This window comes from Syngnathus floridae, chromosome 12, assembly GCF_059516105.1.
Source record: "Syngnathus floridae isolate MCC-2025c chromosome 12, RoL_Sflo_1.0, whole genome shotgun sequence".
Classification (NCBI taxonomy): Eukaryota; Metazoa; Chordata; class Actinopteri; order Syngnathiformes; family Syngnathidae; genus Syngnathus; species Syngnathus floridae.
Genome location: NC_142424.1, coordinates 3,010,813 through 3,025,915, shown reverse-complemented (window position 1 = coordinate 3,025,915; position 15,103 = coordinate 3,010,813). Strand labels below are relative to the sequence as shown.

The 15,103-nt window shown below is 38.6% G+C and overlaps 1 protein-coding gene across 2 annotated transcripts in view; it reads left to right on the top strand.

Annotated features, from left to right (window-relative positions):
- The window catches only part of unm_sa34860 (un-named sa34860), a 70,260-nt gene that overhangs the window by 6,025 nt on the left and 49,132 nt on the right, over positions 1-15,103 (top strand). Inside the window, exon 1 of one of the 2 annotated variants that reach the window (XM_088391129.1) lies at positions 9,260-9,300. The exons of the other annotated variant lie outside the window; for it this stretch is intronic. The gene's annotated coding sequence lies outside the window, so the exon portion shown is untranslated. Of the gene's footprint in view, positions 1-9,259; positions 9,301-15,103 lie in introns of those variants that run through there. 2 annotated transcript variants of the gene reach the window in all.

Genomic DNA, 15,103 nt, shown 5'->3' with positions numbered 1-15,103 from the left:
ACACTCGTTCTCCTGTAAATTGACTTTACGGGGACCTCTGTAACACACCACAAACTTTTTTGGGGGACTCTAATTAACATCTGATTTATTTGGATTTTTAAACATAGGGAAAAGAACTGCATATGGAAAAAAAACAAAAAACAGCCAGTACTGGGAAAATTCCAATTTAGAGGTTCCTTTGTTTCCATTTGTTTGTCCCGGTTTACACCAATGAGTTCCCCATCATCCATCTCTCCGTGTGAGTCCTCTTGCTTTATAGTCATATGTTGACCTTTACACCTGCCATCCTAATTCTTCCATGGCTCATTTCCCTCTCCAGTGTCAGGGCTCATGACCAGATCAAACTTGAAGATGAGGATAAACTTCAAGGTCAGAGTGCGTATCTGTGTATTTGATCACAGCATGGGTCAGCAGAGAACGACACTCAGATCTTTCCCCGTTTGGGAGGGGGGGGGTATATCAACAAAGACAGGTCACGGAGTTCTTTGATAGTTCCGTCATGTTCAATAATAGAGTCCCAGGCTTTAAAAAAACGAAAGACATCTACAGCTCATGCTTTTGTATGCATCCTTTCTAAAAAATTGAAATTCAATAGGAGGTCATTCGATGTCTTTGCAGATTAGATATAAATCAATAGCTTGCACAATTATTTGGACAACTTTGCATCGCATGGAATCCCTAAAACAGTTGAGCCACGAGTAAACACGCATTTTTAATTAATTAATCCGTCTCATTGGTTAGCTTAACACACATAACTTTAAAATGACTTTCGGGCTTCTCGTAAATGAATTTGTCACTGATAATTATCAAATCAAACACTTTCGGATTTTTTGCTTTTTTTTACTTGTAGTCTAGAGTCGTGTTTGGTGAAAATCAATTGAGAACGACACAGTCCAATCAGATGCAATCACATTTTGATTGCGTATTCAAATTCAAATCTCGAGCTCAGGGATGTCAAACTCATTTTTGTTGCGGGCCGCATCGTAGGCATAATTTCTTTCCGAGGGCTATTTTGACTCTCAAGGTCGTATACAGTATAGGCTACACAAAAAAAAAAAGATAAACTAGTTTTGAAATAAAAACTGTATTTTAACTAGATGAATGGTAATAAAAAAAAAAGTGAAATATGTAATATAAAAGTGAAATCAATTTGTAATTTTAGTATTGACACATAAAGTTGATGCATAATTTGGCTTCATGGGCCACATAAAATGATGGGACGGGACATACCCGCCCCCCCGGGCCTTATGTTTAACCCCTATCTTGTATGTCTCGTAAGTCAGACAAAAAGTTCAACGCATCATCATGTGCACCTCTTATGCAATTGCATGTGTAGCGGATGTATCGAGCAGGGAAAAAAGGAAATGCTTATATTGACACGGGCCTGTGGTCTCAGCTCATGCTGACATTAGCGTTATGCTAATCGGCTCTTCCGCTGGAAATTTAGCACACTGTGCAACACCTTTTTTTTGCACAAATGTTCTTCAATTTAGGGAGATGAAAATTACATATATACATATAATATCGGGAGGGGAGCCAAGAAAGTAATGATTCAATTTGAGAGCATAGCCAAGTGATTGTCGTCATAGCAACCGAGTCACAAAGCAAAGGATTAGTGGGCAATGGGCTAACCTTCGGCTCGTTCTTCTCCTGCTGAGTGGAAGATATTTGACAAATGAAAATACGTGACCTGAACGTATTTTAAAATCAGGAGCCGCTTGAACGCAGATGATGATTATGATAATATATGAAAGAGAAAGTGATAGTCTTGCTTTATAGATTCATATTTTGTGTATGAATATGCTATAAGTAGAACATGTCATTTTTGGCTTGGCCACAGAAACGCCAAGAATTCCGTGACAGTGCCACGTTCATATAAATAGCTAATATTAATGGGCCGCGCATCCGCAATGTCAGCCGGTCCAATGACATCGTGGAGTCTCATATTTCAATGAGCCACTCGAGTCAGCACATACTTTATTTCTCGGGATTTTTCTATTTTTTTTTGTTTTGCACAGGCAGAGGATTACTGGCTCTGCAGGATGGCTCCCCCCGTCGAGATAGCCGGCCTGGAATCATCACATACACCGTTTCTTTTTTGGAATCCTCATTCCGACATTTCTCTATCACCAGCAGGCTGTGTCAGCCCTGCTCCAAAATAGTCAGCCATTTTTTGGTGACTTTTTTCATAGGTGTCAAAATCAAGGCCCGGGGGCCAAATATGTCCAGCCACATCATTTTATGTGGACCCGGAGAACAAATCAAATTTATATCAGTGCTAAAAATGCTAATTGTTTTCATTTTTGAAAAATAGATATTAGCATTTTTTACACTTCATCTTTTTAAATTATTTGATTTTTTTTCCCCCTTTTTTTAGATTTGAAAAATAGTTATTCATCAATTTGTTGTGTAGTCTTTAATGTATGTAATACGACGCCTTCATACATTTATTTGGGTTGAAAGGAAACTTTTCTGACTCTGAAGATACTGAATGTGTTTTTCTGTCGAGAAATTAACGGTTGAGTGAATAGAAAAAAAAATGTTTCATTCACCGTCCTCACCTTCAGGCTGTTCAATACCCAGTTGGGTATTGTAATGCAATCTCATTGCACCTTTAATTGTCCAGATTTTCTAATTTGCCCAAGAAAAGAAATAAAAGTTTACGAGTGCTGTGGCGGGGATCATTGAACCGCTCATTGGACCACTGTGGCAGTAATCATCTTCTCCTCGCTTGCTATATTCTATAATTAACCTGCTAAAGAAAGCTACAGACAGCCAGTAGAAAAAGATGGATTGTGCTCATCGTTTCTTTTTTTTTTTTGGTGGATTGCGTTTAGGCGACATAACAAGATGGCGGATACAAACGTGACAGACATATAACGACTTGCGTTCAGTCGAGCGAAGTTGATTGCCTGACATGTTGGATATCTACGGAGCACACGGGGGACACTGTTAGGCGATGTCAATGGGGACAAGTCCAATTACAGCATGGAACAGGTGTTCCTTGTAAAAAAAAAAAAAAAAAATATATATATATATATATGGCTGGTGTCAATATTGTTGGCGGAATGGGATTCGTGATGACACTATAAAGTTTTTAATGAATATATCTGAATAACTAAGCTGAAATGATATTTTGTGAAGATGAAAAAAAAATGCGAGAAGACGGAAAACTAGAACATCAGCAAATTGAGTTGTGCCACGAAAATGAGTCTATAATCTTGTTTTTTTTTTCTCGTTCTTGAGCCTCAACATGAAGAACAACCATTTTTGGTTGCACATGCACCTTTTAAAAGCTGTTTTTAACCCCGCTCAACTTTAAGGTTAGTCAGTGCACATCATTTTCATCACTTACATTCATGAATAATAATATTAATAAAAAGCTTTTTCCTGTAACACCGTCCAGAAATATTTCAGAAGTTGAACGTGGCAACTGAGCCTTTCTGTTTTGGGATGGAAAATCTATAAAATGTTTCCATATCTGGTCGGAATATGAGCATCGATGACATCACACAAATGTTTTTTTTCTTGATCAAATCCATATTTTCTTAAATATTAATTATTATAGGTGGATTGACCATATATCTATTCTTATTTACTGTCCTAGTCACTGCTCACCCTGCTAAAACGTGATTAGAATCTCATTCCACTCTCTCATTAGGCATTTTAAATGACTTGATTAGGTTTCCACAACACACACACAAACACACACAGTTCTGAGATAATACTGACTGTCTGCACTTTTATTCTACATGTCATCATTTAGGATAAAACGAATAATGGTGATTGTATCTGATATGATCGTATGTTAATATATATCAATTATTCGACATATTCAACTTTAAGTTTTTATTGTTGGTGTTCCCCGACCTTGGAAAAAATTTCGTACCACTAAGCAGAACTGTGCCAAAAATGGACACCTGACATCTGGAGCCATGTTAAGTGTGTATCGGGTTAAGTATAATTAGAATATATGTGTTTTTCAGATGCTGTGTGTGTGATTGCATAGTTGCTCAGGTGTCTTTTTCATTTTGTGAGTGTGTTAGTTTGTGCGCCTCTTTTTTGTGTGTCGCTTTAGAACTCCCAAGTGGCCAGTCTGCTGTCAGTCACATTGATGCAGCGTGACAGCACATCTTCCAAGATCGAGCCCAGCCAAGAACCTTCTCTCTCTTTCACTTAATGCTGCTTTTCTCTCTTCCTGCTTTTTTTTTCTCCTCCTCCCTTCTTTGTCCTCCCATTTCCATTTGTCTCATCTGTCATTTAGATCCTGCTTTTTCTCACTTCACCTTGCATTCTCCATTCAAAGGTATTCAACTCCATGCATAATCAGAGAGGAGGAGGCAATCCATTTGTTTACTTCCTGTGTCTTTATCACACAATGTCAACAAATATAAAAGAACCGTTCTGGTGATCGGCTAAACGCTGACATCGACTTCCAGTTATTTTGTCGACTATTGCTTGTGATGAAATGATGGACAATTTTCCTTTCATAACGAGACAAATCCCTTGAGGGTGTTTATCACAGAATGTACAATATTTAATAACTGGCATCACTTTCCAGGAGGTGCCATTAGTCTGTCATATAACACCAAAGGACTTAAATTATATCGACATTTGATGAGCTTGCAGCATTTTGCCCAAATGATTTTTTCTCTTGCCGGGTTGCTCGGATTAGTATAAAAGGGTTCATATCAATCAGATTAGCATTTGGATGTTCAAATTTAGCAGAAGGAAGGCAGACATGAAGATACACTCGAACATCTTGAACACAGAACCATGCTAGAGCGTTTAAATGTTCTAATATAAATATGACCTTTACTTGAAAAACTTTATCCTTTTTTTCAATTGACATCGTGTCTTTATGTCTACTCGTTACGATCGCTGCATCAGAGCTAAGTCACGCAAATTTACACTCACCATAGCATAACTTTATTGATTCATTTGCTGACCTAAACAGTCAAGGACGTGATAATTAATATTCGCCGAACCGTCCAAAAGGTCACAAAAGTAGCAAGGCTGCTTTCATTGCTATTCTCGCTGTTGGGTCCATGCGGCAAATATGCTGTCAACATCTTAAATAGTACATTGCGGTATGGGAAGCTAGAGACTACCACGCTTTGTGTCACCAGATCTTTGGGAACAACATTGGGGTATAGCCTTCTGTTCAAGGACACTTCAAGATGGCATCCCGGGGAGGGAGAGGGTGGGGTGGGGTCCCAGGCAGATACCTCCTGGATCATGTCAACACAAGTTAAAGATCTTGACAGGGGAAGGGAAGAGAATTGAACTTTCAGTCCCCCCCCCAAAAAAAATATTTTTGAGACGGAAGAGCCACTGCTGCGAAATACAAAGTCCGGGAGACACAGCTATCCTTAATAATGACTAATGACCTGACAGACTTTAAAATAAAGTGTTGCGCTCAGTTTTATTGGGTTCCATTATTTATAATCATATCAGTGTGAGTGCTGGAATATTAAAAGAGTCACAAGACAGAGAAACTCTGCTAATGCTTCTTTATACTGATAGTCCAATTGCAATATTTTATAAAAAAAAGTATAATATTTAATATTTTTTTCATAATTTTGGTTGATTCGGTATTCAGTATTAAAAACACAGTAGGTAAAAATTTAATTTGTTCCAGAATATTAGATTTCTGGTGAGGTTAACAGAAACTAAAATTGCAAATGAAGTACCTGTTGATGAATGATAGAACTCATTTAAAATAAATTTACAAGGAAATATTTTTACCTCTTCCTAAAATTGATCCAAATGACATCACGACACAATCTTCTCTTCACCTGCAACCTTTACGGATCAGATGTAAAAGTGCACAGCCGCTGCCGAGTGCACAGCATAGCAAGCATGTGTCCCAAGGGTCGGGCGTGAAGGTTAAAGAGAGGAGGGAGGTCACCGCCGCTTATCATTTTGAGTGTCATTTTGGCGTCTTACTCTGGAGGCTTAACGACACACTCCATGTACTGAACCATATAGATAAGCACACGCGGCTACGCATGCGCACACGCTTCCGGCAATTAGCTCCATCCACAAGGACGTGGAAAAATTAAAAAAGATATTTATCACTGCATCGAGAGAGAAGTCACTCATACATCCAGTCGGGGAGAAGAGACAGGAAGTTAGGTGGCGACTATTTATTTCGGGGTGCGTTCAGACATTAGAGCAGACTGTCTCTCACTTGCAGCATGGGCAGAATTTACCACAATAGGTCAGGTGTTAATGTGATTTCCTTGCTTACATAATCTGCACCCCCCCTATAAGCTCATAGAGGCGCGGGCCAACTCTGTCGAGTCAAGTCTGCAATTTTTGCAGACTCGTCTTCCTCTGGTAGGCATGCGGGGACGGTAATCGCAGGGAAAAGCAGATCGGGTCGAATCTTTTCTTGCTATTTCTTGGAATATTTTGTTTTGAGTTGGCTGAAATGAAAGTCACAGAGAATATATTTCCTGGAGATTTGTCTTTTTTTTTTTGTGTATACCTTAAACTCAGTTGATGATGTTTGGCAATCCCAAAAAGTGGAAAAAAAATACCGGATTGTGTCCGGGGTTAGGGTTAGGGTTAGGGATTTGTTTGTTAGTCTAATGTCACTTATTGTTAAATCGACAATGAAGTCAGCGACATGTTGGAATCGGGCACATATTCCATTCAGATGGCAGATTGACATTTTGCTCTGAGTCATAGGGCAAACTTTTTATTCATTGTGATTGATTTGTTGTCATTTGTCAGTCAGCGGCTGAAGCACAGCAGAAAACATGGCCGCAGGTTTTATGTGGTCTTGTTCTTTAGGACTGTCAACCGATGGAAAGCCCGCAGCTTCATTACACTCATGTTAAGCCGGCGAGAGACGACAAGGGCATATGTGAACCGTCAGCGTAATGATACTGATTATGTACACTGTCATGTAATGATATGATTGTTGTGGCGGGGTGAGAAGTCGAGATAACATCAGGCTCGCAAAAGTTTTTCCCAAATTGCTTCTCGTAATCGCTGCATCTTGATATGTTTCGTTTAATTTTCCGTATCTCTGAAATTAAAAAAAAACAGCAGGAAGTGAAAAAGGGGATTTTCCTTACCGTCATCGTCAAACAGTGGCGGATCTAGAAGGGGGGGCCATGGGGGCACTTCCTCCCCTTGTGAACTACTGTTTATTTTTCTTTTTGAGAGCTGCACCGCAATTTATATCTGACACCGCATTCTGTCGTATGCCATTCACAAAAAAACTTCAAATGCTAATTAGCGACGGCAGCGTTAAAATCTTACCTCATAAATTTCTCCCAGCGAAGAAGTTTAAAGAGACCTTGCTAATAAAAGTTTATGATTCATTAGAGAGGTGAGCCAGGTGGTCTAAAATCTTTTTTTTATTTCCTGTGGACATTTCCAGCTGTTGCTTTTCCTCACCGTAGTTGCGTTAATCTCACATCTGGGCCGTCATTAACTTGATAAATTAATTTCCGTCCTACAAATCCTTCATTCAGGTTGACTCCCATGCGTTTTGTCCCGCAATATAAAATGATTTTACAACCTTGACTTTTTCAAGTTCATCTCAACCTTCCCTGCGGTTTCTGTCCTCTTTCTCCATCTTTTTACACATGAATAATTGTTGAACGAGGGCATGTTCCCCCCCCCCATCTAGTTTTCATCTTTTTACTTGTCCAATATATTTCCGTCACAACCGCTGTATATCTTCCACCTGCATAACTTTCCTCTCGTGGGAGCTTTTACTGGAATTTGGTGCTAAAAAGCACACACACATAAATTAATAGAGAAGTTCATTCTCAAAATCTTACTACCCTGCACTCTGTACTGTCCTAGTTAAATTTGATCGGACTTTACCGTCACCCTTATTTTACTTCTACCGCCCCTCCAGCAAGTCTAATAATGCAGAACAATCAGTTTTGAGTCTTGGAGTGGTGATCAGTAGAACAGTTTACGTTTTATTATCCGGCGGAATTAATGCGGTCGATACAGATCAGTGTGGTGATGAAGCCGATAGCTGTGAGTCAGGACCAAGTCGGAATCAATAACACTCTAAACTTTATGATGGTTATAAAACGCATGCATACACACCGGGATGGATTTACAACAAGTGTGCGTTTAAAAAAAATGACGCTGTTGTAAAAATGTCTGTAAAAATAAATAAGGGATGCTGTTTGTCATTTTTCGGGGAGAATCTGAAAAAAAAATGCTTCTCAGCAAACTGCGAATTCAGATATTTGCCTTTCTATATTTGTAAATCTCAATTAATCCATTACGAGGACCCTACGTTGACGAATTTCTGCACAAATCCCCTTCACACAAGCTCGAGATTTAAAGTGCATATCTTGAAGACACAAAGAAACATCATTAGTTGAAGCTAGGCTGGCTTTTGAGTGAGGCGTTAGAAATATTTTATATAGTAGACGACTTGAAATGCATATTAATTACTTCAAAAGGTCTCGGTACATCAATGCAACTCATGTTTGGCTTTAAGGCTTCATTTAAAGTTGAGGTCAGACTCCAAGGGTTTTTTATATTTTGACAGAAGATGGAATAAGTAAAAACGATTCAAAACCTTAATAAACATTTGTCTCCTGCAAAATCTGGTCAGCACCTAAAATTTATGTACTGACCCTTAGCTCGAAGAGATTTTTAGTTAGATATAACGATCAGGATGCGTCAACAAATTCAGTTCTGGATATGATTAGGTAACGATAATTTCGTTTCCCATTTTCTTTTCATAACCGACAATCAGCTTTGTCCACACCCACAACGGCGCAAAAGAACAAAACACCAAAACAAAGTCTAGCCTGCCAATCCGCAGATTTTAATCGACTGTCTTCTTCCCTTTCCCACCTGTCAGGTTGTGATTAGTTCTTTTGTTTCCCTTGTTTGTTTTTTTTCATTTCTCAGCCGCTTTGTCTTCTATATTGTCTAATGTGTTTGTGTTTTTCACCCCCAAGGTTTTCTAAACAGGATTTATCATTTTTGTCCAAAGTTTTTCTGTCTTTAGCTTCACCTGCCTTCACACAACAAGCAGGATTATACAAATGGAGGCAATCCTCTTTCCCTCGATATGTCCCAGTTTTGGAATCCTGGAAGATCACTAAAACTTATTATACTGCTACAGTATACACTCAATTTATAATATGTACTTAAATAAAACTTGTAGGTCAGTCTTGCAAGTTTTATTTAGAATTTTTCATTTTCAAATCCTTACTCAAATTTGCTTGCTGTGCTTTCAGATGCATCGAAATAGCCACAACGTGTTTTAGAAAAGTGTTACGATTAGGAGGATTACATGCCTCGGTGAGTGTGAAAATGTCGTTTACATCAACTATAGCCAATCGTGCGACTCACAAGTCTTTTTTAAATGCAGCGCATGTGTGTCTGTGGTGTTGTGCAATGTCCAGCCCTAATCCCACTTTGAGAGAAGCAGCCACATATTTTAAATTGAATAGCTACCCAGTGGGCTCTGTTAATCTTCGATTTCTGTATTGTGCATTGTGCTTGCGCTGCATGCATACAGAATTTTGAAGCTGCAGTCAGCGATTGAACGCTTAAGTCAGATATTTGGAAAACCACTAGTGAATTTACTATCAGAAAATTAATGAATGCCAAATACTGGCTTGGTTCAGTTGAATTTTATGCACATTTGCATGATGAGTTTGTGGAATATATTCCCCATATATGAAAGTGGTGTTTTTCGAATCGAGGTCCTGAATATAACTACTTGCTGAAGATATATTATTTTATAATTTTTATTATTTTTTTGATTTTTTAATTTTTATCTAAAATTCTATATATATATGTATATTTTTAAATTTTTATATAAATGAAATATATTAATATTATATTATATATTATTTTTAAATTTTTATGTAAATTTTATGTATCATTTTTAGTATTTTTTTAGTTTTTGTATGAATGAAATATATTTACATGCTTCTCGCAAACAGTGTCTAGAATCAGTATGTCCCATCAAACCCTTTCCAAATATCCATCTGGCCCCTTCTCCATTTATCGGAACGTATTTTTTTTATATGACAGCCGTAATAATAGCACATTTGCAGCTCGGATCAAAATTGTCATACATGATACAGTGACACAAAGCGGTGCCAGACTATGTTTAACATCGACTCTAAAAAACGCTTTCCAATAAAAGCTGACATTGAACACATTGCTGCCAACTCACTCGACTCTTTAGTACAGCAATTACACAAAGTGGTGACACGTATTCTATATAGATCCATGGATTATCCCAATATAACCTCACAGGCTAGTGTGAAATGAGTCCGTCTCCACATCATAAAGCTAGTCATACATCCCGAGAGTGTCTACAAGATGAGGTCGCAACTCTTGATGAAAAATTGTGAAAAGGAATCCAAACAGACCGCACATGGTCTGGAGCAGCCAAGTTCCAACCAGCTGCTCAGCTTCAACGAGAATGGACTCGGGAACGAAAGTCCGCAGCGAGTGGGGAGGAAAGGTGGCTGATTCATAAACAAACTTGAAAGTGAGGATGACGAGCACGGTGCTGTGAGATGGGAGGGGGGGAGCAGACAGATGAAGGTACATGGAAGTCGAACGGGACGGGAAGGATGCTGATGTAAGGAGACAAGGGAGAGAGGCGGAGTGAGAGACAGATGCTCAAAGAGTACAGAGCCAGCATGTGTCGACACCGTTGTAATTGCTATCTCATGATGGACCGTCTGAGTGGGAAGTTGAAAAAGGCCAGAGGCTGAGATAACATGGTGAAAAACTCAATTTGACATTTTGTGACATGAACTATGGTGCTTAGGCTACATAACAAGCAGAATAAGCTTCACATATCGGCGGGAACTTTGAACTTGACATCGGGACTTGCTGAACTGGATGTTTCCATAATCGTGTAAATGAAGTCACTCCCCTAATTTTCAAGCTACCGTAAATTTCCAGACGATAAACCGCGACTTTTTTCGCAAATTTTGAACCCTGAATTACGAGTTTTAGCTGGTGCGACTTATAGTCCGAAAATTACGGTAATTTACATAGGTGTCAAACTCGAGGCCCAGGGGCCAGATACGGCCCACCACATTTTAAAGACAATTTTTGCATCGACTGACTAAAATTACAAATTGTCTTTTACTTTTTAAAAATAGAGATATTAATTTTAGATATAGACATTAGATATAGATTTAATATATAGATATCTATACATCTATATGTCTATATATGTATCTATATATATATAGATATATAGATTATTTCTATTACTATTATTAATTTGACACCCCTGAATTCTACATAATGCAATTGAGGACATATTGAAAATTTGACGTTTTCCATGATTTTTAATTCTACAAAAATTCACTGGGTCTTTCCTCACTGCCTGTTTGTTTTAATGACTCTTTTACTCAAGGAGTTGCACGAGAATGAAATACGTTTTCAAATTAAGTGAGGGAACTCCTTTCACTTAATCCCAATATGAAATAAGCATCCGTCACCTGTCCAATAATCAGGCTTTCAATTTGATATGAGAAAAAAAAATAAAATTGCCTCAAAAGCTTTCGGGCAATGAGTCGCTCATTCTCATCTGCTAAGTAATGCACCAATTCTACCTTTCCAAGCAAATTTTCTTCAACCGTTCAATCTGCAGGGAGAAAACTTTTCCACACCTCGAGTCTCCTCTGCACTTAACATCTGCATCACCCTCCCACCCCCACCCGCCGCGGCTTGTCTTCATGTCCCATCTCTTTCTCGCACTCAGCTGGCATCAAAGGCTGGATGTGAGGAAGAGAGGCAGCGAGAGGCTGCCAACGCGGTTGGGGAGCCATCCACAATGCGTTCGGCATACTAAAAGCTCAAACGGGATTTTAATTCAGGATCTGGCTTTCATTCAAAAGCCATGATTCACCTTTACAGTTTTATCCAGTTATGTATTTTTAAAAAGAACACACAAAAAATATAGAACAAGTAGATATTTCAAACCACACGACGGTGATGAGGACAAGGTGGCGACTCTACACGACGTCATTCCATTTCGTTTTAATATTAGAACAGAATTCATAATGGAGCTTTAAGGTGGCTCTTGAAACAGATTAAGCCGTTCCATTAATGGAGATTGTGGCTCATCCTGGAAGAGCTGAGTCGAAATATCTGCACTGTCATGGATATAAGGCCACATGATTGGAACTGACTGCCACAATCTGAAATCCAATTTGGCACGCGGGCCAATTTGGCTCTTGTTCAAATACACTCCAAGATGTGAATTAGTGTTTGTGATGAATTTTTTTTTCTCCGTGTTTTTGCTAATGTACGCTTTGTCCTGCACCATCTGTGAAACCTCAAGATTTATTCTATGTATGTACATGTGGGCCTTAAAGTATATTTTGTCTCACAAGTGTTTTATATATTTTTTTTTAGGATGTGAAAAGTCGTGGTAGGACACGCAGGTAACAGCTCTCGAAAAAAGCTTTTCGGAGTTCCAAACCAAAAGGGACGACTTCTGAAAATGGATTTCTGGCAGAGTGAGAAAATGAAAAGACTTGACGTTGAAGGTGTTAGAAAATAAATAAATACATAAAAAAATACATTAAAAGATATATATTTTAAATTTTTATTGAGAAAAAAAAAAGAAAAAAAAGATATACATTAGGCAGCCATTTTTTTAACTTTTACTACACACACAAAGAGACAATTATTTATTTTCACCTGACAGATTGAAGCAGGCCTCGGAGAATATGACTCTCCCAACAGCCCATATCACGTTCCCACAGGTGGCCCGAGCCGGCGGCTGAAGTTGTCGCAGTGCTGTGACAAGGTCACGACCCCGTCATCAGTTTCCAAACTGTCAACTGTGCCAGTTGTAATGCAAACTGACTTAATGAGCCTTTTGAGACTGTGTTGAAGAGGTCAGGCTGTCGTTTCTTTGCGACTTTTGCTACACGAAAAGGCGAATGAATACTTAAACATCACTAAGCATTTGGAATGGCTAATTATAATATGGCAAATATGTTTTAAAATGACTGAAAAATTATATTACACTAGATGGCATATTAAAATAGTCTGAAAAATGAAAGTAGGAATTAGTTCAATGCCCCTTTGGAGTCTGTAATTTCATCTTTGAAATATAAAAAGAGAGCAAGAGGGAAATTATACTTCAGCCCGTCTTAATTAATGTAAATACGTATTGAATTGATTGCTTGGGGCGCGGGCCATATCGGCACGCAACCATCCCATTGGTTTGTCTTGGCTTTTGGTCCAAATTCCCGACAGACACGTTAAAACTCTTCCAAAGAAGTAGATAATAAAAAAAAGACATTGACAGCTCCATTTCTACTTAAGCTTATTGGCTGTTTGGATCCAGGATCCATAATGATACGTAACCGACTACATTTCTGTCAGGGTGCACATTGGTTTTTCGATCTGCTCACCTTGCCTGCTTTGACTCGCAAGTTGTGGGTGGGAATGAGTTTGTCTGGCAGGACGTGCTGATCTTTTTGTCTCTCGGGATCTTTGGCGGGCTTGAGGTATGATAAACGAGAAGCTGCCTAGTAGGTTATCAAAGATATAATGTTATGTTATGTTATGTTATGTTATGTTATGTTATGTTATGTTATGTTATGTTATGTTATGTTATGTTATGTTATGTTATACATATTTATTTCCTCACTTTGGACACACATACTTCCAGGTTTGTCATTTTTATGAGACCTTTATGATGTGTTTGAGCAAGGGACTGAGAAAATTTGATTTTTTTCTTTCCTCCACCCGCCACTGTGTAATACAGCACATGACATTTTGATCAAGAAGTGACTTTTTTGCTTTGCCTTTTAGCGATGGCTTAACAAATAGTTATGTGAGGGGGGTGCACACTATAGCAACACTGGGGGGGAGAACAACCGTGAACTGATGGACGAGTGACATTTGCAACTTTTTTCAACTTTAGAGCGTATGTGTGACAAAAACCGACGTCTTATATTAGCACTGACGTAACATTATGAAACGTTATTTTATTCTTTGCTTTTTATTCGTTTCGTGAAGTTGACCTCATGGAAGCATAAATCAGCGCCACTGATTTTCCGATCGTCTTCATTACTTTGTGCTTTCCCGAGATCTGCAGCAGACTAATTGCTGGACTGACATTTGCATACTCGTGCTTGTTTTTTGGTGCACAAGCAGAAGAATGAATTTTAGATTATAAAGCTGGTTAACACTCTAACGTTACAACTATGTCCTGTTGGTTCACCGGCTCCAGCTGACCTGTCAAGTGACCCCATTACTGGATCCGTTGGCTCTATTAGACTCTCTTGTTGCTTTAATGAGTCTGTTCAAGCACAACATTAGTTTGAATGATGACTTTGGCATGATTGGCCGTGACCCTAATTTGCCGGTCATAGTGTTTTCTCTAAATGCTTTGAAATGATGGGAACGTTACAGACCCAGAAATTTCCTTGTTCTTTTTTTTGTCTGTGTTTCGTTACTTGGTTTCTTTGACATGTCTTGTTTAGAACTTTGCAACAGAAATCACTGACAAGATGAGACAGCACCTTGAATGCCCGGACCTCCAGGAGAAGGGTTGCATTCATTTATCTGACAGCATGTACAAAAAATGCTTGGATCAAATAATTGACTTTTGGGTAGTTTTTGATTTTTCCATTTTTTTCCCTCCGCATTTCCATCCGACCCTGTTGAGCTCTTAATGTATTTCTATCAACATTTATTTTTGTAGAATTATTTGGGTTTCTATCCTTGACCTCCCCACAAAAATCCTAACGCCAACCAGTGCCAGTACCAAACAAACTCCGGAAAAAAAAACCTGATCTGTATTTCTATTACCTCTTATCTATTTCCATCACTAACGCTCTAACTTGTAAATAAAACTAATCACTTTAATTTAAGCAGGGAACCCATTTGGCTCACTCCAGCTGCACTTGCATTATTGATTGGAACCAAACATCGGTTGAATATATTACCTTTCCTATCTCACACCGTTCTATTCGGAGCAGTTCGAGATGAATGACGCAATTACATTTACAGGTAAACGACATCTGCCAATGCGATTTGGTCATACCCGCCATCGTACGTAAATCAGTTCTACGAAACCATATGAGACGTCATGTCTTTATTG